Source organism: Pongo abelii, chromosome 2 (genome assembly GCF_028885655.2).
Source record: "Pongo abelii isolate AG06213 chromosome 2, NHGRI_mPonAbe1-v2.0_pri, whole genome shotgun sequence".
Classification (NCBI taxonomy): Eukaryota; Metazoa; Chordata; class Mammalia; order Primates; family Hominidae; genus Pongo; species Pongo abelii.
The window spans coordinates 82,949,225-82,975,846 of NC_085928.1; the positions used below are offsets into that span (position 1 = coordinate 82,949,225).

The window sequence follows — 26,622 nt, forward strand, 5'->3', positions numbered from 1 at the left end:
CCCCTGCATTTTCTCTCAAGCTTACAGCAAGTGGCGCTTGTGTGAGGATGACATCTTTGACTCTGTGCATCAGTATGTGTCACTCAGCATCTAAAGCTTGCATACAGATTTTTGTCACAATCCCTGTGTCTGTGCCGTTCGCTCCCGAATCCGGCACTCTTTCAGCAAGGAGCTTAGCTGGGCCACAATGCATGGATGGATCCCTTACCTGGATTGTCGTCTTTATTTCACCGTCCTCATTAAAATATTAATTTAGGGTACAGTATCTAATACCTATGGAATTAGATACTACCTATAATTGTATAATATATTCAGTTGCATCCAGGTTTGCGTGATACAGAGCATTAATATTGGATTCCACTAACATCACTTCCATTAGCTTACTCAACCAGTATGAGATATAGATGAGCTGGGAAGTATAACTACCCTCAAAACTGCCAAAACAGTCATTAGAAGCTCCATGGGGATGGACAGAGGCTTTCTCACAGTGATATACTGATTAAATTTTGTTCTATGGTTTATTTGCAGCAAGGTTAGATCACTATCATCTATGGACGTGGGTTATCTAACACCTTATTTGGAAGGTCATTTCAAGGCAAAAGGGTGGACAAAATCAGCGTCTTCAGTTTCTGTGGGCACCCCTCTTAGAGAACCTGTGTTTTATTCTCTGGGTCTTTGGGTATCTTTTTATTTTGTTTGCCTTTTCTCCATGTTATGCCATAATAATGTTTGAAATGAGTTTTGGGTTTGTTGGTTTGTTCGTGAAAATATTTTAAAACTTTTCAGTGATCTTCACCTTTTACAGTAGAATGATTTGGCCAGAAAACAGTTTTGTGTTAATAAATTAAAATTGCTTTTGAAATAGAAAGCTGCCCTATTTCCCTTGGCTAGGATAATCACAGCATTCTCGAAGGCTGTGAAGGTTCTGTGACCTATCCTTTTTAGTCCAAATACAGTAATAATATAGACACATCCTATAGCACAGCCCTGCTGGATTTGGCCCCAGAGTACTGTATGGCATTAGTAAGTAGTAGATGAACATAATCTTATTTATGTTTCAATTGAAATCATTTAATACTGCAAAAGTTATTAAAAAATAATTAAGTTACTAAGACCAACATGTAGCTGGAACATAGAATAAGAGGTCAGTGTGAGTTGATTCCATAAGCTGAGAAAAGTCAGTAGTGAATTCCTAACACTGGCATGTTTTTCCTCTTGCTTAAATTCCTGGGTTGTAAGGACAAATTATGTTGAGGTATGGCATATTTTCTGCCGAAATGGAGAAAATTGTTGACTGTAATTATGTTATTTAATTGAAATTATAAGTGGTTGAGGCCACTCAGTTAAAAGCATCTTTTCTAATATAGGGGTAATGTTTTTAAATGAGTGGTCATGGATTGGTGACATTTGAAAGGCAGGCATTTGGGATATATTTTTGGAAAACTCGAATTATTTTCCTTAAATGATTAGTGAACTAGAGAATATAGTTAAGTAGTGTTTTTTTTTTTTTTTTTGGCTTATTCTCTTTAATTAGATATGCATGCATGTATTATGTGTGAGTATATATGCACATATATGTGTGTATATGTGTATATATTTTTGTATGTACACTTTATATACATATATCAAACAGATCTTTGTAGGTACAGAGTCACAAGTATCAACTTACAATATGACAAAGCAGAGAAACGAGACGTATATCTGACAATTGTGACTAAACAAACTGATTGTTTAAAACTCTCGTTGAATGTTAAAGATTGAAATGCAATCCATAGTAGAACTCCAGGGATGGGTATACTACAAGTTCTTTTTGGAGTAGCTGGAGATACAACAATAGCACTCCCCCCCGCCCCACGAGTGAGTTCTTAATTACTAATGAATACAATTCATTTTAATTGTTATTATAGCAACATAACATTTAACTGTCTCCTGTTTAGTGGTGTCCCCTGGAATAGGCAGTGTCTCCTGTCAGAGTGAGGACAGGTAGAAGGCACAGCGGGCGTCTGATTGAGCCAGTTATTCATTTGCTGAGTGTTTGTGTTTATGCAAAGGGGCCTCTTCCTGCATATTTAATCTAGAGTAAGGCAGTGGCTTTTGTTGTGTTTAGCCCACATACCTTCAGTCCTTCCTCACACTGCCGCCAGCCTGGGAGCCCTGAGAGCCAGCAGGCTTCCAAGCGCCGGTAGTTTCTCCCTTACAAACTCTCAACTTTCTTCCGTTGTGTGAAAATTGCCTCTCCCGCCCCAAAGCTTTGCCTCCTCACCATGAACGGGTAAGTGTGTGCGAAGCCAAGGCTGACACTTTTGTTTCATTTTACTAATGTTGAGAGGGTACTTTGCTGCCCTTCTGAGCGCCTCCTGAAAGCAGTCCTGGTTCCTGGGCCGTTGTCAGCTTCTGGCTGCATTGAAATAGACAAGTACAGGTGCCTCTTAGGAAATGTGGCTGAATTTTGGACTCGCAGAGAAAGGCTCGTGAGGACTAGGGGGAATTGAAAAGAGAGAGAGAGAGCAGCTTTATTATTCTTTGTCCTAACAAATCCTGTTTTGTAACTATCCTGCAGATAATGCTGCCATTGTTTGCTAAAAGCCTTCAAACAGTGTGTAAGACTGAACTGTAAGAAAACAGAAACTCTGCCGCTGTATTGTCTATACCCGGGCCAGGGTCCTCCCCGAAGGTCTGTGCCGGAATAGGAAAGGTTTTCTTCTGTGGAAATCGAATCGTCTCTTCATTGATATTAATAGCACACTAGAGATGTTGGCCATGATGCTCAGAGAGGCGGTCGGGAGGGAAGGAAATCTGATCTTGCTGGGGGGAAAATGACAGCCTCTTGGCCCCACGGTGGAGGAGACATCATCCAGGCTCAGTGTGCATAATGGCATCCTGGCTTAACTGTTTGCTCTAGGAATTTTAATCTTGAGCTGTTTGTTTTACTATCTGGGGTCTTGCTATTTTTTGTTCCTGTACTGTCTTTAGAAAGCACCATATTCAGGGGCTAATCCAGTCTTTTTTTAAAGTGAATTTTTAAAAAAAGACTCAGAGAAATTCATGTAGTGTACACTTAGATCATTCTGGGGTATGATGGGGGTATTCTGCTTTCTTTCTGAGGGTAGAGTGTTATTTCAAAAATAAGTTGCCACAATTAACAAGGGTGAACCATCCAAGGAAGATATGTCCTGTGTGAAGATATTTCAGGGTGTGGGAATTATGTCCAGGCTCTAAAAGAAGGAGTTTTCATGACCAGTTAACTGTTGCCTCTGTTTGAGTAACTCTTTTCAACAGAAGAGTGTGCTGTTCCCCCGCAGGTTGGAAACTGTGAGAATTTAAATAAAATTTCATCAACCTTATTAAAATATGTAGGGACTTGTGTCTTCTTGGGTACAAATCAGTCTAGAGACTTAGAAGCATTTATTAACAGTGAGGCTGCTGAAGGTTTTTAATAACAAAATTACAAATACTCTATCTAATTGTAAGTATATGACTTTTATACTTGGTTTTTAAGGGGAAAAATACTTTTTTTTGAGGCAAAGTAACTCCGTCAGAGCACCTTCTGTGATTAGCGCTATTGTATTCTTAAATTTTGATTGATAGAGATAATAGTTTTCACTTAAAAATACAGACAGGTACTTTAACTTTCCATGACAATAGCTATTTGCATTTCTTTTATCTTTTTGTTTAACATTTGTGGGGGTTGGGATGGATTTGATTATTAACTCTTATTGCACACTAAAGGTGAATCTAAAACAAAGGCTTTGTTAGAGCTTCAAAGGGAAAACAGCAAATATTGTTTTTAGGTTTCAACATTTAAAGGCTGTTAAAGGATACCTATAAAATATTTTCACATGACCACAGCCAGGGTTTTCCTTTTCTGTAAGGTAGGAGAGAGTCATTTTTCCAAATGAGATGGGCCGATGTGGAGTGAGTCGGGGGCTGCCAGCCTGAAGTAATTTCATGGGCAAGCATCGACTGGGGTTTACTTCACCACGTGGCTTAATGTATAATATTTTAGGTTTTTGCCCTACTAGAATGGACTCCAAAGTTAGGTACTGTGATCTGATGAGGGCCCCAGAGGATGAGGAGAAAGGAAGTAAAGTGTTACTTGCAGGGATAGGAGAGAGATTTGGAGAAGGGTGGATTCAAAGTCGCACATTTCTTTGATAGAGACAAGTAAAAGAAGTGTAGTGTTTGTGAAGCTGCAAGCCTGGGTAGCGTCCAAGTTTGCCTCTGGTCTCAGAGACCCCGGCTGCACAGCAGCTTCTTCCTTCCTTTTCTTTCCTGTTTCCTTCCTTTATTCTTTTCCTTTCTTTTTCCCCTTTGTTTTTCTCTATTTTTTCCTTTCTCCCCTTTTTCCGTTTTTATTTTCTTCTCTTCTTTCTTCATTCCCCACCTTCCCCACTTTTTTCTTTTTTTTTTTTTCTTTTTTTTTTTTTTTTCAAATCTTAGTATTTGAAGTCTTAAGGGCATAGAACAAACTTTGAGATTGATTTTGGAGTAGATTTTCTTAACTATAGAAAATAAAGTGACCCTTGTCTTATATTTTTCAATAGTCAAATATATGTTGATGTCCTTATATTTTCTAAGAAGTCATTGAAAAACAAGATATTAAAGCCCATAGGAGATAAGATTCCCTATTTAAAGAGGCAGCAAACTCTTGGAAATTGGCCTATTTGGACCAGTTTTTGCAAATGAGTACAGGCCATTTGATTGGAGGATTTGGGGTTATGGGAAGTTTGAACCATGTTCCTTCCTCAGTTTCCTAGTAAGAAAGTGTCCTCTAGCCATAGACCTACTGAACTGCCCCCTAATCACCATCCAGGCGCTTGCTTTGCTCATCTTTGCATCTTTATTAAGACTGGTACACAATAGGTTCTCAGCCAGTATTGGGTAGGCTGAAGATTGAGATGAACTATGTTGGGCATACTTCAGAGTTACTTTTGCACAATTATATAAAATGAAATATAATGCAGAATTCTTAATGCAGATAATTTATTTTAGCTGTCAAGAAAGGGAAGGGGGAAATACTATAAATGGGAAAAAAAAGAGCCAATACTCTTCATTTTCAGTTTTGTGAAATGAGATTGCACCTCCACATTTACCTGCAACTCAGTTCCAGGTAAATGCAACCATGTATTATATGTCACACAGATTAAATTAAGGGCAAAATATATCCATAGAAAGTATGATATTGAAACACTACAATAATCTGAGGGTTCTTTAGAATAACAGTCCTAATTAGGGAGGAGGGTTGGTTAGGGAGGTAGAGAAAGAGGAATGTACATTTAGTGTCTCACCCTAGAGTTCGCAATAGAAATTTGGTGTCCTGGACATGGTTTTTGTGGTCACTGTGTAGTTTCAGGTAAATGATACTGTTGCAATCAATAGTGAAGAGGCCACGGAACAATTCTGGTGTTCACAGGATCTTAACTGTTACAGAGAATGACATAAAGGAAAATAAGTAATTTCTGTTTACCGTATCCTTGGCTCACTTTTAAAACCTAAAACCAGTAGGAAACTTAAAAAAGAAAGAGAAAAAGAAAAAAAAAATGCAATTCGTATGGAGACAGCATTTTTTAAAAGAAGACAAGTGGGCTGGAGGGGAATGTATTTCTTTTATCTTTATCTTTTTTTTTTTTTAACATAAAATCTTTGCATAATCATTTAATTTTAGTTTTGGTGCTTGTGCTGCCAGTAAGCATACAGGTAAATAGTTGATCTATTTGATAAGTAAAAGTGATTTAAAGAAAATAGCAAATATAGTATTGGAAAGGGAAGTTTTATGCTTTGGAAAAAATGAAATGCATATTTTTCTGCTAGTTGTTGGTTTCCAATTCTTCTAAGCTAGTAATGAGGCAGACTTGGGCCCCAGTACTAGCCCTAATTTTCTTGTCTATTATATTGACACATTTCATTTACTTCAGCATGATGGCAAACAGCTGTTGAACTATTAATCTTTTCTCAGCAAAACTAGAAAAATGTCTTTTAGATTACTTTGTTAATGTATACCTTCTCTAAAAATGAAAATCAACAGAAATAAATTAATGAGTGGCCAATCGTGCATGTGCACCAAAATTTATGGAACTTCAAAATGGAGAAAGATGGAGATTATATCCCACTGCCAATTTTTTATGTATAAGTGAAAATTAAATGTAGTCAGTTTCTTATTGTTTTAGTATTTATAAATTGGACGGTCAGTTGTATAATTTTGTTGTAATTCTTCCCCCAGTATCCGTAGGGGAAAAAAAATGATACTTGTTAAATCTGAGGCTGAGCCAGCTTCTATTTTTGTTCTGTGTTCACTTACATACTATACTGTGTGGATAGGTGAGTAGAAAAACAGGTCTAGTGTTTACCTGAAAGTGTTCCGCAGGTTCAAATGCAGCACTGGAGATAACTTTATTCAAAGTAGGCATTTTCAGCAGTTTTTTTAAAAAATTAAATTTTAATGAGGTCCAGTTGTTTGCCAGGCCTATATGATAGCAAATCTCATCTGCATTGCAAAGTCTAATACTATAGGTCTGACTGCCAAACATGCAAAAATAGACACAGCTCAATAGATAAACATATAAATTAGTTTACAGTGCATGTATTGGAGAACATCTCAAGTAAAAAGGAGAGAGGAAAAGGCGTTCTTGCTTTGAATTGAGTAGGATCTGCCAAAGTTCACTTGCTTTACATTTAAGATTTGATGAATGGTAGATGTAGAAATTTCTGTGTGCGCTTTGTATCTACTGAGCTCTGATTTGTGTAGAGTGGGGCTCTGCAGATCTTAGCTCTACCTTGAGGACCTGACCATCTTTGCTCTGTTTTTCTTTCTTATCATCGCTTGCCCTGAAATAGACTTCTCACCACTGGAGAAACCAATCTTGGGGACATACATCAGCAGTAAAGCACACGATTTTCATTTTCAATTTGAATTGTTTTGTGTAAAAACAAAAAGGTTTTGGTCAGGCTGCAAAATAGTAATTTTAAGTCCCAGAGCTAGGGTTTTCCCCCACCCAAATGGTGAAAATTTATGGTGAAAACCTCCAATTTCCTCTTACAGTAAACATGAAAATTATGATTTCACTCAGAGCCTGCATCTTTTTCCAATCTTAATGGCAAGAATCTGCATACACTTGCTTGTGGAAATGTCATAAATTGGCCTCGGATCAATTCCTCAAAGATAGTACACACCAAAGTGCCACTTTCAAATTTTTAGCCCTCGTGAAATAAGATTTTACTCTTCTCAATGATGTTTGCCTTTCCACATTCAGGGCTGACAGCAGAGGGATAAGCAGGGATATATTCCTATAAAATTAAACCACTTCATTACATACTATTCTGAAGAGTGAGCAAAAAGATATTAACATTTTAGTAAAATGATGATATGATTTCGCCACCTTAAAAATTATATGAGCATTTGGTCAATGGATATGGAATGAATCCTGTACCCTCTTAGTAACTTGATCTAAATTAATAAACAAATGTTTTTCTTTTCACTGCCATATGTTGATACCCAGTTACATGGGCAGAAAGAGGCAGCTTGTAATGTTTCTTAAAGGATTAAACACTGTTTTGCATACGAGAGTATGCAGATGCAGGAGTAGGATGTGGGGTAAAATGTGTTCCATGGTTTCTTTGTGTTTTAGGAAGCTTGATTTCAATTGTTTGTTTCATGTGACATGAACCCTTTTTATTTAACTTAGTAGCTCCGGTAGATACATGGTAAGAGAAAAACATTCTGTGAACAGCTTTCACCAGCAATTAACTCCCTGCCCCTCCCCAAAGTGAAAATGGTGCTGCTTTCATTCATTTTGAAAGGTCCGAAGTGGCAGAAAGCATCTTGTCTACAAGACCTAACTCTCTTCCAAAAGGGGAAAAAAATAAGTCTCTGCTTTAATGAAATAAGAGATGTTGTGGATATTAACCAAACAGAGACACGTTCAAGTGGCAGTCTGGTTTCCAAAAACAAAGGCCTATGAGTCACATATTATTCTACATGAAAATAAATTGATAGACAACAAGATGAGAAAAAGTTGATACACAACATTTGAAATGTTTCACCTTGACTTCCCCCCCACAAGTCGATTTTGTTGTCTTGAAGAGCTCAAAGGCATATGGTCCAGATAAGTAGAGATTCTTGGGACTTGTTTTTATTAACCCTGAAAGTCATTTGCCGTTAAATAGAATTGAGTTCTTTTGTTGTTTTCCTTGTGTCTGTCCTTGGCAGAGGTGGTTGCTACTTCTCTTGACATTCAGATTTTGATGTTCTCTTTTGTTTTCAGGGTAAGACGTGACCTTTTGAGGTGACTATAACTGAAGATTGCTTTACAGAAGCCAAAAAAGGTAAATGCAAATGTGATTAGTGAAGTTATATCCAGGGCTGTGTCTTTTGCCTTCCAGGTATTTTAATTCAGTTGTTTTTTGGTCTGTATTTGTCAAATAAACATGTATTTATTTGCGTGTAAGGACATATGTGGTGTATTTTTGGAGGTCCTAAGAAAAATGGTTGTCCTTAAGAAATGGTCTACAGACTCACATTTTCCCCCCAAATATTATCAAACTCTTCTCCGTTTGTTGAAGCTGAACTTATTTTTATTTTTTAAATTTATTTTTTTCTTGTTGACTTGGTAGGTTTAAAGTTAGAAAGGAATATTCACATCACTAAAGTGGTGATTCATAAAATTGACTTGCTGCAAACAAGAGTAACGCATGTCAGTATTGTGTGCTGAAGTGGTGTCATCCGATTGATGTTCATCTGGCGGCTTTATAATCACCTTCTTTCAGAAATTAACAGTCAGGCACCATAGCAACACGCCACACTGATGTAACTGCTGAGCAGTGTGGGGCATATCCCTGTAATGTCAGCGCTAGGCTGCCTTGTTCTCTTGACCTTGCTTGAAAATCAAATGAATACTTGATTTTAAAATTAGAAGTTCTCAGAGAGACTAATGTAGCTTAATGAATTAAAGCCAAATTTAATTTTCTCAAATTTGCTTTTGGGAGGGGGAATGAAAAAGTACTCTGGTTAAAATGGTTATGGATGCTACATATTTACTTGATTTCAAAAGTACCTCTCTGATAAAGGTAATGATCATCTTACACAAGATAATCCTGCCAGTCATTTTAACATCTGATATTTCTCAAGCAGTAGCATCTTCGTTTCATTTAGAATTTTTGGCCTTTAATAGTTTCATTTGATTTAGTAGATTTGTGTCTGTCTAAAAACAGTTTACCTGCCAGCATGGTTGAACAAAGCCTTTGCTCAGATTTTACTAAAGTTTATATATTTGTCAGATATAGACTTCTTATTGAGTTGAACAGAGTTTTTTGTGGAACTTTTCATAATGTGAAGAATCTTTGATCAGTTTTTGATAAATCTCACCTGGGGCTTTGGGGGGGTTCTAGAATGCATATATATAAAGGATTTGTTTTTGTAGTTGCATTCTGGCACATTTAATTTGGTCCAGAAAAATCAGACTTGCATCGTTTCACCATCTATATTGTTTAAATGAAACCTTTGCAGGATCTACCTAATTGTATTTCAGAGAGGACAAACATACGTTTCAGATGTTTCGGCATGGAAGGAATTGATTCCCAACCAGTAATTGGGATTCTTAGGCCACAGCAAGACACTTCCCTTTGCTGAGGCTCAATTTTCTTTTTCTTTTTCTTTTTTTCTTTTTGAGACGGAGTCTCGCGCTGTTGCCCAGGCTGGAGTGCAGTGGCAGGATCTCGGCTCACTGCAACCTCTTGCCTCCCGGGTTCAAGTGATTCTCCTGCCCCACCCTCCCGAGTAGCTGGGATTACAGGCAGTCGCCATCATACCCAGCTAATTTTTGTGTTTTTGGTAGAGACGGGGTTTCACCATGTTGGTCAGGCTGGTCTCAAACTCCTGACTTCGTGATCCGCCCACCTCAGCCTCCCAAAGTGTTGGGATTACAGGCGTGAGCCATGGCTCCCAGCCTCAGTTTTCTAATCTTTAAAAGGAAGGCATTAATCCATATCAAGGGTCTGCAAACTTTTTCTGTCAAGGGCCACATAGTAAATATTTTCTACTTGTGGGGGCATTCAGCCTCTGTTGCAGCTACTCAGCAAGGTGGTAATTTGCTGTCTCCTGGCCTCTATAATCTCACAGAGTGATCTCAATCCAAGATGCTCCTCATGCAAAGTGGTGCCACATGTTTAACTCATCTCCTACTGTTAGCAGAGGTTTCTGGCAAAGCTAAAAATTATGATTAAACAGGCCAGGCATGGTGGCTCATGCCTGTAATCCCTGTACTTTGGGAGGCTGAGGCGAGTGGATCACCTGAGGTCAGGAGTTCAAGACCAACCTGGTGAAACATGGTGAAACCCCGTCTCTACTAAAAATACAAAAATTAGCTGGGCGTGGTGGCGGGCACCTGTAATCCCAGCTACTCAGGAGGCTGAGGCAGGAGAATCGCTTGAACCTGGGAGGCAGAGGTTGCAGTGAACTGAGATCACACCCCTGTTCTGCAGCCTGGGAGACAGAAGGAGACTCTGTCTGGAAAAAAAAAAAAAATTAAACAAAGCTGAAAAAGTGGTAGAAAAGATGAAAAGTTTAGCTTGAGAGTTGCCTTAGCCATACAGCTCCAAATATAACCTTCGCTGATGGGTTTTCATTTGTTGTTTTGTTTTTGTTTTTTTTGTAATCGCCTGTAAGCATGAATTATTTTTCTTCTGATTCAATATCTTTATAATGTCCATTCTTTCACCTGTTACCTGAAAGTGGAAATACAGTCCCCACCCCACCCCAAATTCTGTAATATTATTGAAAGTTAAAAATATCATAGGTCAAGGGAAAATTTGTAAAGAAATGTTTCTAGAAATTTGTCATTGGCATTGCCTGAGAAAAATAGTCTATATTACAAAAAAATGCTTTCTTCATAATAACTATCAAGGACATGATCTATGGGATTATTTAATATCGTGCAAATAAGGCCCCCCTTGTAAAATTACTTGATCATAAAAGTATTTTATATGCTCAGTCTCTATAGTTGTTCTCTACTTTCAGCTTTTTTTGTTGTCTTTGTTTTTGTTCTATATACATTGTCTTAGTCTGTTTGGTGTTGCTATAAAGGAATACCTGAGGCTGGGTAATTTATAAAGAAAATAAATTTATTTGGCTCATAATTCTGCAGACTGTACAAGAAACATGCGCCAGTACCTACTTCTAGTAAGGACCTTAGGAAGCTTCCAGTCATGGCAAGAGGGGGTTTGGAACAGGCATGTCACATGACAAGAGAAATAGGAAGCTTGGAGGGAAGGGGAGCGAGGCTCTTTTTAACAACCAGATTTGTCATGAACTAATAGAGCAAGAACTTAGTCATTACTCTGGGGAGGACACTAGCCATTCGTGAGAGATCTGCCCCCATGATCCAAACACCTTCTATTGGCCCCTCCTCTGACATTGGGGATCAGATTTCAAGATGAGATTTGGAGGGGACAGATTTCCAAAGTATATCATACATCATCTTCAGTATTCCTATTCCAAGTGAACATTTCATTACTTAACACTTTTTTTTTTCTTTCACAGTATCCATTCCATCTGTGTTTTGATGCTAATTTCAAATTTTGGGGAGAAATAAGTTAGGGTATATAGACTTAAATAATATATGTAATTTTTACCTTTGAACAAGGTGAAAGATCTTTCAAAGACTAATTTGTATATCTTGATCTCTTATCTAGAAAGAAATAAAAGGTTTGTTGGAAATATACAATTTAAAAAGATGTTTCAAGTGAATATAGTGGTTAGTGTTTCTTCCTGATGAATAAGCCTTAAATGAGGAGAAGACCTTGCCATCCAGCAATGGACAAAAAAATCAGCATCATCTTTCACACTGCAGGAAGCATGTAGACTTCAGATGCCAGGAGCTTCTCAGTAAATACCACGCCTCAAATTTGAAACCTGGGAATTATTAACAGTCAGTATAGATGCACAGAAATATGCCTACAAAGGTACTATGGGAATAACTGATTATATACATAAAAGTCGTCAGGCAAATTCAGAAAACCAGATGAAGCCATTTTGAAAATTTGGATTCTATGGTCTGAAGAGTCATAAATAACAGTCATCATACTCGGTAGTGATATAACAATTTTCTTCCAACTACATCTGAGTGCTTTACAAAATGGGTCTGGTTGCTGGCATTCCTAAGAGGTAGCTGGCAATTCTTATAATCCCCACTTTACAGACTGGAAAAACGGTCCCGTTGATGATAAATAGTTTACCCAAGGTCATCCAGAATGTCAAGATGGAAACTAAAGAGGGATGCACTGGTCACAATTATACGGATGTCATTCTATTATGGTTGCCTTGGTTTGGTGATCTAATAAAGGTTTCTGTGGCGTTTTTCCCTGCCTCCCCTCACCATTGACAATTTACCCACATGCATTTGCTTAAAATTCAAATCCAATTTGTAAAATTCATCATCTTATATTCAATTCTGAATGGCATTGAGAGTTGAAGATAATCAACAAGGCTGTATAGATTACAATTAAAATGGTTAGTTTTAAACATTAGGCATCTCCAAGCTTCACATTTTGTGTATTGGTTCAGTTTTTTTTTAAAGTCAAGTTATTTGAGAGAAAATTAAAAAACAATCAAAAGGAAGTTTAATCATTGCAATTTTTCCCCCACCCCATCCCTAACTTGAGGTGTTTTATGTTAGATGAAGGAACTATAAATGCATCCTTGTAGAAAACATTCACTGTGTCTTACCTATTATAAATTATTTCCTGGTGAAAAATAAAGCTAAAATGCTATTCAGTTATTTGAAATATAAGTTCCTTTAAAAGCATATATGTGAGTGATTTGAACATTTACCTAATGACAACAGCAATTCTGAGCTAAACCCATTCAAAACTACCTTTTTATAGTATTTAGCATTTGAATTATGTGACTGTTAATTAAGGAAATTGTTATGAAGACACTGTAAGCAGTTGTTACTGAGTTACCAGATGACCGCATTGGCTGGAATGTGATCAGTCAATTCAGTTAAGCATTGAAATGCTCCCTGATCCCCCCCACACACATACAATATACTCATGCCTGGGTTGTAACAGTCAGGGTAAAGACTAGGCTGGTGTAACAAAGAGACCCCAACGTAAAATGGCTTAAATAAAATAGAAGTCTACTTCTCTCGTGAAACAACCAGACCAATGTAGCTTGTCTGGGCAGATTCTTTCCATCTGTGCTCTCCTCCCTTGGGGCTTTGTCTTTATCATAGAGTTGAAGCTGTATTGTTGCCGCACGATGGAGATGTCCAAAGCAAGCAATTTTCTTTTAATCAAAAGAGTTAAACATTGTATACATCCCACTCATTGTCACTTAACTGGTAAGATTATGGTAATAAGGCCCAGCAAACTTTGCGGGCTGCTGGGAAATGTCTCTACCTAGGTGGCCAGGAGCCTTGGGAGAATTGACAAACAGATTTAAGGGGACAAGTAGAATACAAGTACTTCATTGATTCAGTTGCTCCAATCTAGTAATTTCATTCATTCATTCATACATACAGATGTATGTACATACATACATATATTAATTCTTACTGCAGATGTTTATTGGTGGGTGTGTGCTAGGTGCTGAGATTATAGCACCGTGTAAGAAGGACATGGTCTCTGTCCTCACAGAGTTGATAGTCTAGAGGGGCAGACATACATGAATGACGATGATGATGATGGGTGTTAGGAAGGGCAATTGTTGGTTGATTTGAGAAGTGTTCTAAAACAAGGAGTCCAGGGTGTCGGGAATTATGTGTTTTAGCATCGTATGGAAGTTATGTGAGATTAACTTGATTTCCTTATATGCTGTTGTGAATGTTATCAGGCATGTTAATTTTTTGTTAACAGAATTACTGAGATATAATTCACATACAATACAATTCACCCATTTAATGTGTACTGACTTTTCAATAGTTCTTAATGTGTTCAGAGTTGCAACCATCTAGTTCAGTTTTAGAATATTTCATCGCCTAAGAAAAAACCCTAGTAACTATTAGCACTTACACTGCATTCTGCCCTCCACCCATCCCCTGATAACAACAAATATACATTCTGTTTGTATAGATTTACTTAGTCTGGATGTTTCATAGAAATGGAATCCCACATCCTTTTGTGACTGGATTCTTTCACTTAGCAAAATGTTTTCAAGGTTCATCTAGGCATTTAAAATTTTTAACTGTCTTAAAACCTCATGAGTTCTTATTTTTAAATCCAAGAGAATGATTGCTTGAAATATTCTTACAAGGGACAGAACTGGGGAAAAATTACTGTTTTTTATGCTGTGTGTATTTCCATAGACTGACATGGCCTCTCAACAGTTAAACGTCAGAATTTAAATGTTTGCATTTTAAGTTAGCTGTTTTTAAACATTGTTAGCCATAATGCTAAACTAAGTTACTCTGTAAACAAGAGCTGTCTTTCTTGAATGTTAGTTTCAAAGAAAAAAAATTTCTTAAATATTGATTTCCAGAGAAATATGCTCAATAGAGTTCGTTTTCAAGCAGAAGTCACTTGTTGAAATGTACATGAAGGCATATTTAGTAGTAAAGACAATATTTGCAGCAATTATCAAATAACCATATTTTGCACAGTGAACAATCAAAAATACAAAACCAAATAACAAATGGTTTTATCTATCTTTTTTTTTTTTTTTTTTTAAGAAATGGGGTCTGGCTGTGTTGCCCAGGCAGGATTGCAGTGGCTGTTCATAGGTGCGATCAGAGCTTACTGCAGCCCCGAACTCCTGGGCTTGAGGGATCTTCCTGCCTCAGCCTCCTGAATAGCTTGGACTGTAGGCTCACACCACTGAACTACTGTATCCATATATTTTTTAAATGATGTTTTTGCTGTCCTATCTGCCAAAGGCATAAATATTCCAACTGCTCACCTTGAGCATTTTAGGAACAAAAACCTCATGTTAGGTGGCAACTTCACGACGTACCACAGATGTAGGAAATAGAGCCTTTCCCTGGCAATTCAAAAACCTCTGAAAGAAATCTGAAGCTTAACTGTATAAAAACAAAATATTATAAAAGGTAGCACATCTGTGTTAACCTTGTGGGCATACCCCCTCAGTATCTAGTAACACCAAGGACCTCAAAGAAGCAAACAGTGTACTGATGACAGAATCCTTATTTTATGAGCCCATTTAAAAGTTGAAGCTGTAGTGACAGTTACTAAGCAGTGCTGAGTTTGGATTTAAAAGTTTGTGGTATCTTTTAAAAAGACTATTGGTGAATGGGACTTTGTGAATTTGAAATGAAGAGGAATCGTTTCGGTTTGTTCCTCTCTGCCACTGATCTGGACTTTGCATGGGGTCGGGAAGAAAAAGGAAAAACGTGAAGTCTTTCTGCCCTTGTCAAATTAACTCTTTTTAAAGGGTGAAAATCATGCAGATCTTCCCTGAATTTTGTATATTAGCATATATGTGGTATGTAATTAAAGGTAATTAGATGTTTTGTTAATTATCTGAGAGTGTGACCAGTTATTTAAAATTACCTTTTAGGCTGGGCATGGTGGCTCACACCTGTAATCCCAGCACTTTGGGAGGCGGAGGCCAAGGCAGGTGGATCACTTGAGGTTGGGAGTTTGAGACCAGCCTGCTCAACATGGCAAAACCCGGTGTCTGCTAAAAATACAAAAATTAGCTGGGCATGGTGGTGCACACCTGTAGTCCCAGCTACCTGGGAAGCTCAGGTGAGAGAATTGCTTGAACTTGGGAGGCAGAGGTTACAGTGATCTGAGATCATGCCACTGCTCTACATCCTGGGCAACAGAGGGGAGACTCCGTCTCAAAAAATAAATGAATAAAAAGTAAACTAAAATTACTTTTTAATTAAGAGAAACTGCCCATTGTTGGATGGGCTGTGATTATTGCAGTCTATGGCTTGCCATGGTAGTTTACATGCTCACTCTTTCCTCCTGTCTTTTTTTCTGGAGGTTGGTCTGTTTCCCTTTCAAAGGGTCCTCAGCGGTTTCTGGAGGCCAGAGGAAATATCCTAAAATACATTCATTACAGATTCCATACTTTAAAGTTTGTTTAGACCAGTCATTTTCAAAGTGGCCATTGGAACTAGTTTGTGGGTTAAGGATTTTAGTGTAGTGGCTTGTACCCAAGACTTTTAAAAAATGGAATCAGCTGCCAGGCACAGTCGCTCAGGCCTGTAATCCCAGCCCTTTGGGAGGCCGAGGCAGGAGGATCACGAGGTCAAGAGATCAAAACCATCCTGGCCAACATGGTGAAACCCCATCTCTACTAAAAATACAGAAATTAGCTGGGCATGGTGGCGCACACAGTCCCAGCTACTTGGGAGGCTAAGGCAGGAAAATCACTTGAACCCGGGAGGCAGAGGTTGCAGTGAGCCAAGATCACACCACGCACTCCAGCCTGGTGTGAGACTCCATCTCAAAAAAATATATATATATGGAATAAGCATACAATACAGTAAAATAAAAAAGTCAGAATATGTCACATGTGGTAAGGATTTTATGTGTATGCAATGAAACTTTAAAAACATATGAGTACTGTCTTTGCAATGTAAAGTAGTTCTTTCTGCAGGTTGGATTTATTCCCTCATTTGTTTATTCACACATCTTTATTAAATGCCTGCTGTACGCCAGGCATTGTGCTTGACCTCCCTGTCCAGTGTGGGAGCCACTAGCTGCCTGGAGCTGCTGAACACTTGAAATGTGATTAGCCCAAACTTGGATGTGCAGTGTAAAATCTACAAAGTATTTCAAAGCCTTTATATGGAAAAAAGAACATGAAATATTTGATAATTTTTCTTCATCGATTACATGTTGAAATGATCGTTTTGGGTACATTAGGTTAAATTAAATATTAAAATTAATTTCAGCTGTTTCTTTTACTTCTGAAAAGCATCACAGTTACTTATGTGGCAGCCATTGTATTTCTGTTAGACAGTGTTGCTGGATATAGCAGTGGACAGCACAGCCGCCAAGCCCTCTGCTCATTGGTTTAGAGGGAGTGGACAACCAGCGAAGCGTGATAAACAAGGGCGTGGTGATAGACACTGTAGAGAAAATATAAAAGGATAAGGGAGGTCACATTGTCAGAGGGAAGGGTTGCTATGTAAAAAGGGGGGGTGGGTGGTCAGGGTAAGTCCATGTAAGGTGAGCAGAGACGTAGCCTATTCTAGAGAGAGCAAGTCAGCCAGTATGGGCGAAGCAGTGTCCTTAAGGGAAGAGTGCAGGTTGAGTATCTGTTATCTGAAATGCTAGGGACCAGAAATATTTCTGATTTGGGATTTTTCAGATTTTATAATATTTGCATTACCAGCTAAGCATCCTTAACCCCAAAATCCCAAATCTGAAATTCTCCTGTGAGCATTTCCTTTGAGTGTTGTATCTGTGCTCAAAAACTTTTGGATTTTGGAGCACTTTTGATTGCAGAATATTGGATTAAGGCTACTCAAGTTGTAGTAAGAGACAACGTAAAAGTGTAACAGGACCAGACTGAGTAGGGCATTAGGGCTTTTTATATTCTTATTGGGGAGCCATTGAGGGGCTTTGAGTAGAGCAAGATCTCACTCATGCTTTTTAAATGGATCGCTCTGGGAGCTGTTTTGAAAATAGACTTTGGGTGGATGAGGTCATAGGCAGGGAGACCTGTTAGGAGGCCACTAGAATAATCCCAGTGAGATATGATGGCCAGGATCACAGTGGCGCAGGGGAGGTGGTGAGAAGTTGTTGAATTTGGAATTTATTTAAACGTTGAGCCAAAGGATTTCCTAGTGAAATTGATGGGGAGTTTGAAAAAGTTGCATCACAGAAGACTCTTAAGATTTTTGTCTTGAATGATGGGATATAATCAATAGGATTCACTGATGGATTGCTTACAAGCAGAAACAGAGGAGTCAGAAGACAAATGCTTTCTGTTCTAAGGAACTGATAGAAGGTGGTGCTCCCATTACTAAAATACAGCAAGACAGTGGGTGGGGCAGTTTTGGGGGTAGGGGAGGTAAGCAAGGGAGACCAGGAGTATAGCTGTAGATATGGGAGGTTTGAGCTATGCACCCAGACTAAGATGCCAAGTGGGCATTTGGATATGTAGTCCTGGAAATGTCCTAGCTTGGTCTATAAATTCAGGATTTATAAGCATGTAAGTGATACCTAAAGGCATAAAACTTGACTGAACTCACCAAGGAAGCAGTGGTATAGATGAAGAAAAGAAGAGCTCCAGGATCTGGGTTCTGACTCTGGGAGGCCGAGGTGGGAGGATCTCTTGAGACCAGGAGTTTGAGATCAACCTGGGCAACATAGTGAGACTCTTATCTCTACATTAAAAAAAAGATTAGCTGGGCATGGTGGCGTGTGCCTGTAGTCCCAGCTACACTTGGGAGGCTGAGGCAGGAGGATTGCTCAAGCCCAGGAGTTTGGGGCCACAGTGAGCCACAGTTGCATCACAATACTGTAGCCTGAGGGACAGAGTGGGACTCTGTCTCAAAAAAGTAAAATAAAAATAAAAAGCCAACACCATTAAAAGTTTTAGTCATAGAATATCGAGAACAGGAAAGATCAGAGATGGGATGAAAACTCTGAGATTGTGAACCAGAAAGTCATTGAGGAAAGTGTTTAAAGTAGGAAAGAAGGCTGAGCATGGGGGCTCACACCTGTAGTTCCAGCTACTCAGGAGGCTGAGGCAGGAGGGTTGCTTCAGTCCAGGAGTTTGAGGCTATAGTGTGCTATGATCCTGCCTGTGAATAACCACTTCACTCCAGCCTGGGTGACAGAGTATAGTGACTCTGTCTCTAGATAAAAAACAAAATTAGGCTGGGCACAGTGGCTCATGACTGTAATACCAGACTTTGGGAGGCCGAGGCAGGCGGATCACGAGGTCAGGAGTTCAAGATCAGCCTGGCCAACACGGTGAAACCCTGTCTCTACTAAACATAGAAAAACTAGCTGGGCATGGTGGCTCATTCCTGTAATCTCAGCTGCTCAGGAGGCTGAGGCAGGAGAATTGCTTGAACTGGGACCCGGGAGGCGGAGGTTGCAGTGAGCCAAGATCGCACCACTGCACTCCAACCTGGGCTACAGAGAGAGACTCCATCTCAAAAAATAAAAAAATAAATAAATAAGTAAGAAGAGTGTTGTTAGCCATATCAAATTCTGCCAAGTGGTCAAAAAAGGTGATGACAAAGAACTGACCATTGGATTTGTCAATATGGAAGTCATTGATGACCTTAGTAAGAGTTAGTTGTGTTTGAATCTCACTCCTATCATATTTACTGGCTTTATATAACTAGCAGTCTGCTGGCTGGCTGAACTTACATGGTTTGTATTATTTTTCCAGGAATAGTAATTGTTCAACATTCTTGTTTGTTACAGTTACCACATTTTCCCCCGCCCCTTGCACTCATTTTTGTGAAGTTTGGGTCATAGTACAACCTGTGAGCAGTGAAAAAGGAATCCTGGGCATTTTGTCCCTCTTGACCCATTCTCTAATCCGATGGTTTGGAGGCTTGCAGTTTAAATAAAAGGCAGAGAGGAAAATGGGATGTGTTTATAGCCCTAACTTAGAATATGTCGATTGTAATCATCTGACGTATATCACAGATTGGTGTGGTTAACATAGTCTGTAGATTAGTAAAATACTAGTTTTGAGCCTGAGCCACGTCTATCACCTTTACCTTTTACTAATATAGGTAGTCTTTGATGGGTTCATCTGCCTTTCAGATTATCACAGATTCTAGCTTTTTCAAAAATTGTGAAACACAGTTGAACATTTTCAAGATTTCTTGGCCAGTCCCAAATCCTCAAGCATCCAGGAAATGGTAGGTTAATTACAAAAACACACATTATCTCTATATGGATGCTAAATACTGTTAAGATGGTGTTGGATGAAGGAAGGACAGTTTCTCTTTGTGGATAATTTTAAATTGCACTTAGGAAACAAAAAATACAGGAAGCGGCCTTGCGCGGTGGCTTACACCTGTAATCCCAGCACTTTGGGAGACCGAGGTGGGCAGATCACCTGAGCTCAGGAGTTTAAGACCAGCCTGACCAACATGGAGAAACCCCGTCTCTACTAAAAATACAAAATTAGCCAGGCATGGTGGCACATGCCTGTAATCCCAGCTACTCAGGAGGCTGAGGCAGGAGAATCGCTTGAACCCGGGAGGCCGAGGTTGCGGTGAGCCAAGATTGTGCCATTGCACTCCAGCCTGGGCAACAGGAGCAAAACTCCGTCTCAAAAATCTATCTATATATATATATATATATAGGAAGAAGAAGTAGTAAGAAAAATTTCATTGGTAACCTTATTTAAACAGTTCAACATTGTAACTAAATCCTACTGTTATTATTTTTATTTTATTTTTATATTTTGGGACGAAGTCTTGTTCTGTCACCCAGGCTGGAATGCAGTGACACGACCTCGGCTCACTGCGACCTCCACCTCCCAGGTTCAAGTGATTCTCCTGCCTCAACCTCCTGAGTAGCTGGGATTACAGGTTCCTGCCACCAAGCCCAGCGAATTTTTGTATTTTTAGTAGAGACAGGGTTTCGCCATGTTTGTCAGGGTGGTCTCAAACTGCTGATCTCAAGTGATCTGCCCCTCTCAGCCTCCCAAAGAGCTGGGATTACAGGCATGAGCCACAGCGCTTGGCCCTATTACTATTATTATTATTATTTTGAGACAGGGTCTCGCTCTTTTGCCCAGGCTGGAGTGCAGTGGTGCAGTCTTGGCTCACTGCATTCTCTGCCTCCCAGGCTCAGGTGATCCTCTCACCTCAGCCTCAATGAGTAGCTGGTACCACAGGCACATGCCACCACGCCTGGCTGATTTTTGTATTTTTTTAGAGACAGGGTTTCACCATTTTGCCCAGGCTGGTCTTAAACTCCTGGGATGAGGTGATCCACCCACCTCGGCCTCCCAAAGTTCCAAAGTTCACACCTGTAATCCCACCTTGCCCGGCTATTTCTTATATATGGCATATTTAAAAACATTTGCCTATATATACTTTTACTGTATATACTCTTTTTGTTTCCTGCTTTTATCATTAAACGATCTTAAGTATTTTCCCAAGTTATTACTTACTCTATCTAGATCTTATTTTTAAAGCTACGTTCATTACTACCACTGTTGTGTTTTCTATACCTGCAACTGGTGGGTCTTTAGATTCCTTCCAGTTGTTTGTGATTGTAACTATGTCTGTGTGGGACATCTCGAGATAACTCAGTCTCTTGAATGAGTTTTATAAAAGATATTGTGATTTTAGATAATCACCTAGTTTCTCCCTCTACTTTTAAATAATATTAAAATGAATTCCAGGCACATAAAATCATTGCTTGGCTCTGAGTACATGTGTTTTCTGTGATAGCATGAGGTAGAGTTTATATCAACCTTGATGATAACATTTCTAGACATTAAGTTGCTAGGCAGTTTTTTTTTTTTTTTTTTTTTTCTGATTTGAATTCTCTCTTGATATTTACCCACTTCCCCAACTTGATTTGAAGCTTGTTAGATAAGGAACTTTGTATCTTTCAAAGGAGAGCCATTTATACTTTCATTGTTTAATTTATCCCAAATATCAGTCATTCTCTTGTCCCAGCACATGCCATTAATTTAAATTTGTTTATAGTTGCAAATTTTGCTTTGGTTGGGTTTCATTCAGATTAACTCTGTAAAATTAAAAAAGTAGTTACAGCTTTTAGAGTATGAAATTTAAGTTCTCTTCTTTGCTATACCTCAGTGATGTAGTTACTAATTGATTAAGCAACAGTTTCTATGAGGCTCACTGTGTTTAAAATTGAGCTGTGTGCTGGCAGGTGGGGCGGGAGTGGGGGGAGGACACTCTACATGGTGGTAGATATCCCATCTAATTCTAAAATCCCCGAATGGCCAATCAATGAAGTACAGTCATGTGCCACACAAGGATGTTTTGGTCAACGATGGTTTGCATATATGACTGTGGTCCCGTAAAATTATAATGGAGCATACCTGATACATAGCACTTGGTATTGTCATTGCAGATAAAGTAGGAGAAGTGACTGACGTTAGGTAACAGTGCTGGGACATTTGGTTTTCCATATGAAAATATATAAGTAAAAATATGCATACTGTCTAGGTTTAAGTACACTCTTACGTTGGCACAGTGGCAAAATCGCCTAACAACACATTTGTCAGAACCTATCCCTATTGTTAAGTGATGCATGACTTTATTCTTAGGTTTATAGATTCAGAGAGGACCAAAGATCGTTAGACTTCTGTAGCCCATTCCTTATATTTACTGAAGATGAAACTGTGATCCAGAAAAGGAAATGACAGACCCCAGGCCACTGTGTAATTGTAGACTTCTGTGTTGGTAGTGACTCCCAGCCTCTTCCACTACATCAGTTCCTTCCTTTTGTGATATAATACCAAAGATAAGTGGAAATATTAAAATTTGACTGTTAAAAAGTTGACTGTTGAAAAAATGGACCAACCGAAAACCAAGGTGTATTATTTTTATGTACATGACCCTTTCTCGGATTTAATTTATAATATTCTCTTCTCTAAGCTATGTTAAGGGCATTTACAAATGTTTCAAAATATTAAACAGGAAAAGCATCATCTGAAAATGTTTATCTCAGAAAGTGCCCACTTTCACCTTTCTTCTCTTTACTCTCTTCCTTTTTCTCCCTCGTTCCCTCTCCCTCTCACTGTGTCTCTCCTCCCTCTAAGCCTGATTTTTTAAAAAAACAAGGCTGTTTGATGAAGATCTTTATAAAGTTAGAATTATCCTGCTGGTTGACAACTACTGTGCATTTTTTGAATACTTGAGTTTTGTGTAGCATGAGAATTTAGTTGACTACACTATCCTTATGCGATTGATTTGTACAAATGACTGCCTCCTATGTGACATGTGTTTTGCCAAGGGCTGGGGTATACAAGAGGATAATGATGTGTGTTTCTTACTATTTTTGAGGCATAAGCTAATTGATTCGAACTGCCTGTTTTCTGAGGTCTTGTTCTATGTGGCTTTGGAATGGGGTTAATGTTCTTTATTTCCTTCTGTGGGATAAAATACCTACCAATGCAAAATTGTCATCAGGAAGGGTCATATAATTTCATTAGCTAAGTTCTCATTATAATATTCTATGTATGTTACATACATAGAATAGAAAGTTCTTATGAACTTAATTTTTTCTGATTATAAATATAAAACCATCTCATTATGGGGAATTTGCAATTATAGAAAAGTAGACAAATGCAAAAATAAAAGTAATTTAGACTCCTGACCCTGAAAATAACATATATTTCCTTCTATTCTTTTTTTAATGGAACGTACATATAGTTAACAAAATTGTAGCCATACAGTATATAGTATTTGTGTATCCATTTTTTTTTTAAGTTTAATGTTTCATGATGAGCATTTTCCTGTGTCATGAAGTGTTCTTAAAGACATCTGGAATGGTTGTATACCACATCATCCTTTCGGATACAATAAAATTTAAAGAACTATTCTTCAATGTTGGGTATTGACACCATGTCCAGTTTTCCTGTAGTATGTTGCAATTGGCATATTTGTGCACAAATATTTGTCTTTTTTTTTTTTTTTTTTTTTTTTGAAACAGGGTCCCCTCCATTACCCAGGCTAAATTGTAGTGATGATTATAGCTCATTACAGCCTTGATCTCTCAGGCTCAAGTGATCCTTCCACATCAGCTCCCGAGTAGCTTAGACTTCAGTTGCGCATACCACGTCCAGCTAATTTTTATATTTTTTGTAGAGACGGGTTTTTGGCCATGTTGCCCAGGCTGGTCTCGAACTCTTGGGCTCAAGTGATCTGCCCGTCTTGGCCTCCCAAAGTGCTGGGATTACAGGCCTGAACCACGGTGCCTGGCATATTTGTCTATTAATTTGCATTTCTTTAGATGTATTCCAGAGGGGGGAAAATCAGTAGAAGAACAGTTATGTAATTCTTACAAATTCTCCATGTGTCTTGCCATCTTGCTTTTTCTCATCCTATCAGTACTGGATGAGAATGTTTATTTCACTGAACTTTGCCAAAGAGTTTCAACATTTTTTTGTTATCATTTAAATCATAGGAGAAAAAGGTGTACCTTATTTTTAAAAATTTTTATTTAATTCTTTGATTACAAATGAAGTCCCGGAAGTTGTATTTGTTTCTTTAGGCTGTTTTTAATTGTTCATTGGAACAGCCAGGGTTTGAAGGAGTGGGGATACTGGGAAAGCCAGGGGAATGAGAAAATAGGAAAGGGGTCTTGTCATTGGGAGGCCACTATACCAGTGGCCCTTGTACCAGGACTAATATGGTACTTTGAAGCTTTAAATTCATTTCTTTATTCACCAAATAATTATTGAGTGCTTACTTGTTCTGGACAAGTAAGCGTTCAATAATTTTAGGCATCCAGGATGCATCAGTGAACAAACAAACATAAAAAAACCAAAAGGCTCTTTTGCAAATTGGGTGGATCAATCTCAGTGTTGTGTAGGGAGGAGAAACTAACAAACCACTGAGCAATGCACTTAGCACAGTAAGAGTAAGCAGTTGCTGCTATTCTTACAACTTCTGCTATTGCTCTGTTATTCTCAGCAGCTAAAATAAAAAAGTGTTGTCATCCAGATCCCTTCAGGAGTCTCCCTGTCACATGGAGGACACACTGTAATGTAGGTCCTGTCCTCTCCAGCTCAAGAAGCTTCTCCCCATTTCTCTTTTAGCTCCTTACTCAATGAGCCAGCATCCTCTGGCCCCATGGTTCCAGAAGCTTTGAGAGAAGCTTGGCAGTAGTGTCCATTTAAGCACTAAGACCCTTGAAACAGGCCTATGGACTTGAGGGAGCACCTGCCATTTGTATCCGTTTAGAAGGGTGCTGCTGGGGGGTGGGGGTGGGGCTCCGGAGTGCAGTGGGGGCACTGGGAATTACAGCCCCTCTCTGGGTGTTTGCTTTGTGAGTCTGTAAACCCAAGCAGCTCATTCTTATTCATTCCTGAATGAAGGAATTAGAAAGGAAGGGAAATTGAAAGGAAAGTGCACTTCCTCTCCCTCTCTCAGCCCTGTCTGGGATTTCCCTGCACTCAGCGCCAGTGGAAGGCAGATGGGTACCCATGGCCTGGACCATGCTCTGCTTTTTCTCTGTTCTTCCCATTCCTGAGAATGCACTTAGAAACTGGACCGTTGTTGTGTACTTGTCTGATTCCTGCTACCACCCTTTCAAAATCAGGACCAATTTTTTAATGGGAAATTGACTATCTCAGGTGGCGACATGATGAAGGTATAGCTTGTTGTTTGGGACTAGCATGTCTCTAGGCAGGAATGGACTTGGAGTATGCCTTGGCTGAGTTTGGATGCCAGTTCTTGGGCATGGCCTGAATACTTTCAGTTAATTGTCCCCATCTGTGAAACGGGTAGAATGAAAGGACCTGCCTTATAGGAATGCTGTGAAGATGATACAAAGAATAGCATAGGTTGGGAGTTTAGGTTTCCATCTTGGGTTGGGGGCCTGGTCTTGCTACTTGTTAGCTTTCTGATCTTGAGGAAGTAACCAGATTTCTTGAAGCCTTTTTTTTTTTTTTCTGCAAAAATAGATACTAAACTAGTACCTCCCCTGTGAAGTAGTTGAGGATTAACTAAATTTTTTTCAGGTAAAAAGTGCTTGGAGCAATGTTTTATACACAGCACATGCTCAGTAAGTGTTGGCTCCATAACACCAGTAATTTTTATGATTAGCACAGTACATGGAATGTAAGTTCTCAAAGAGGTTAATAATCTTTATTATTAATTAAAAATTCAAGATATGGAAAGTATTTTTAAATATCTTTAATAAATATATATATATTAAGGAGAGCCTAATGGGAATAGAAATAAAACAGGCATCCTGGTACTGTCTTTTGGCCCAAAATAGAAAAAATTAAGATCCTAAGTAGAAAGAAATGATTTTTGAATTTTTATGGATAACACTGTATTTGAAATCATCTCTCTCTTCTGCTTGTTTCTTACGTGCCACCAGAGAGTAAGGTCTGGTACCACTCAGAGGGATCTTATGGGCTTATCTTCACTTAGCTTTGTTGCAGCTTAGATTTTTTTTTTTTTCACTCTGTCACCGAGGCTGGAGTGCAGTGGCACAATCTCAGCTCACTGCACCCTCCGCCTCCTGGGTTCAAGCGAGTCTTCCCCTCTCAGCCTCCTGAGAAGCTGAGATTACAGGTGCCCACCACTACACTTGGTTAATTTTTTTTTTTTTTTTTTTTTTTTTGTATTTTTAGTAGAGACAGAGGTTTGCCATGTTGGCCAGACCAGTCTTGAACTCCTGAACTCAAGTGACCTGCCTTGGCTTCCCAAAGTGTTGAGATTACAGGCATAAGCCACTGTGCCCGGCCTCAGCTTAGATTTGAGGGATAATAATGTAAAAGGCCAAGCCATTGCCATCCAGATGTTCCTGAGTTCAGAAGGAGAGACCTGGGCTCACGAGCTTTTCAGAACTTAAACCATGGACTGGAGTACTGTGAATAGGTTTTCCAGGGCTGTTTGTGAGGTTCATTGGCTCTAACATGATGTTATTTTAGAACTTACACATAGAGACTGCATTAAAAGAGCATTAGGCTCTTGACAGGCCTGAGAACACTTTACATTGAGCAATGTGGGCAGAAACCAT

At 38.9% G+C, this 26,622-nt stretch overlaps 1 protein-coding gene and 1 long non-coding RNA gene across 29 annotated transcripts in view; one reads left to right on the forward strand and one right to left on the reverse strand.

Moving 5' to 3' along the window:
- The window catches only part of LOC103890145 (uncharacterized), a 34,916-nt gene extending 16,516 nt beyond the window's left edge, over positions 1-18,400 (reverse strand). For 2 of the 4 annotated variants that reach the window (XR_008523262.2, XR_008523261.2), the window contains exons 1-4: positions 18,162-18,398; positions 11,626-11,681; positions 5,289-5,421; positions 2,264-2,478 (exon numbers count right to left, since the gene is read on the reverse strand). This is a non-coding gene — a long non-coding RNA (uncharacterized LOC103890145). Of the gene's footprint in view, positions 1-2,263; positions 2,479-5,288; positions 5,422-11,625; positions 11,682-18,161 lie in introns of those variants that run through there. The other 2 variants (XR_010139186.1, XR_010139187.1) reach the window with 2 other exon arrangements.
- Positions 1-26,622, forward strand: part of FOXP1 (forkhead box P1) — a 628,059-nt gene that overhangs the window by 275,470 nt on the left and 325,967 nt on the right. For 24 of the 25 annotated variants that reach the window (XM_063721982.1, XM_063721987.1, XM_054550593.2 and 21 more), the window contains one exon: positions 8,262-8,322. The gene's annotated coding sequence lies outside the window, so the exon portion shown is untranslated. Of the gene's footprint in view, positions 1-1,879; positions 2,273-8,261; positions 8,323-26,622 lie in introns of those variants that run through there. The other variant, XM_054550592.2, reaches the window with a different exon arrangement.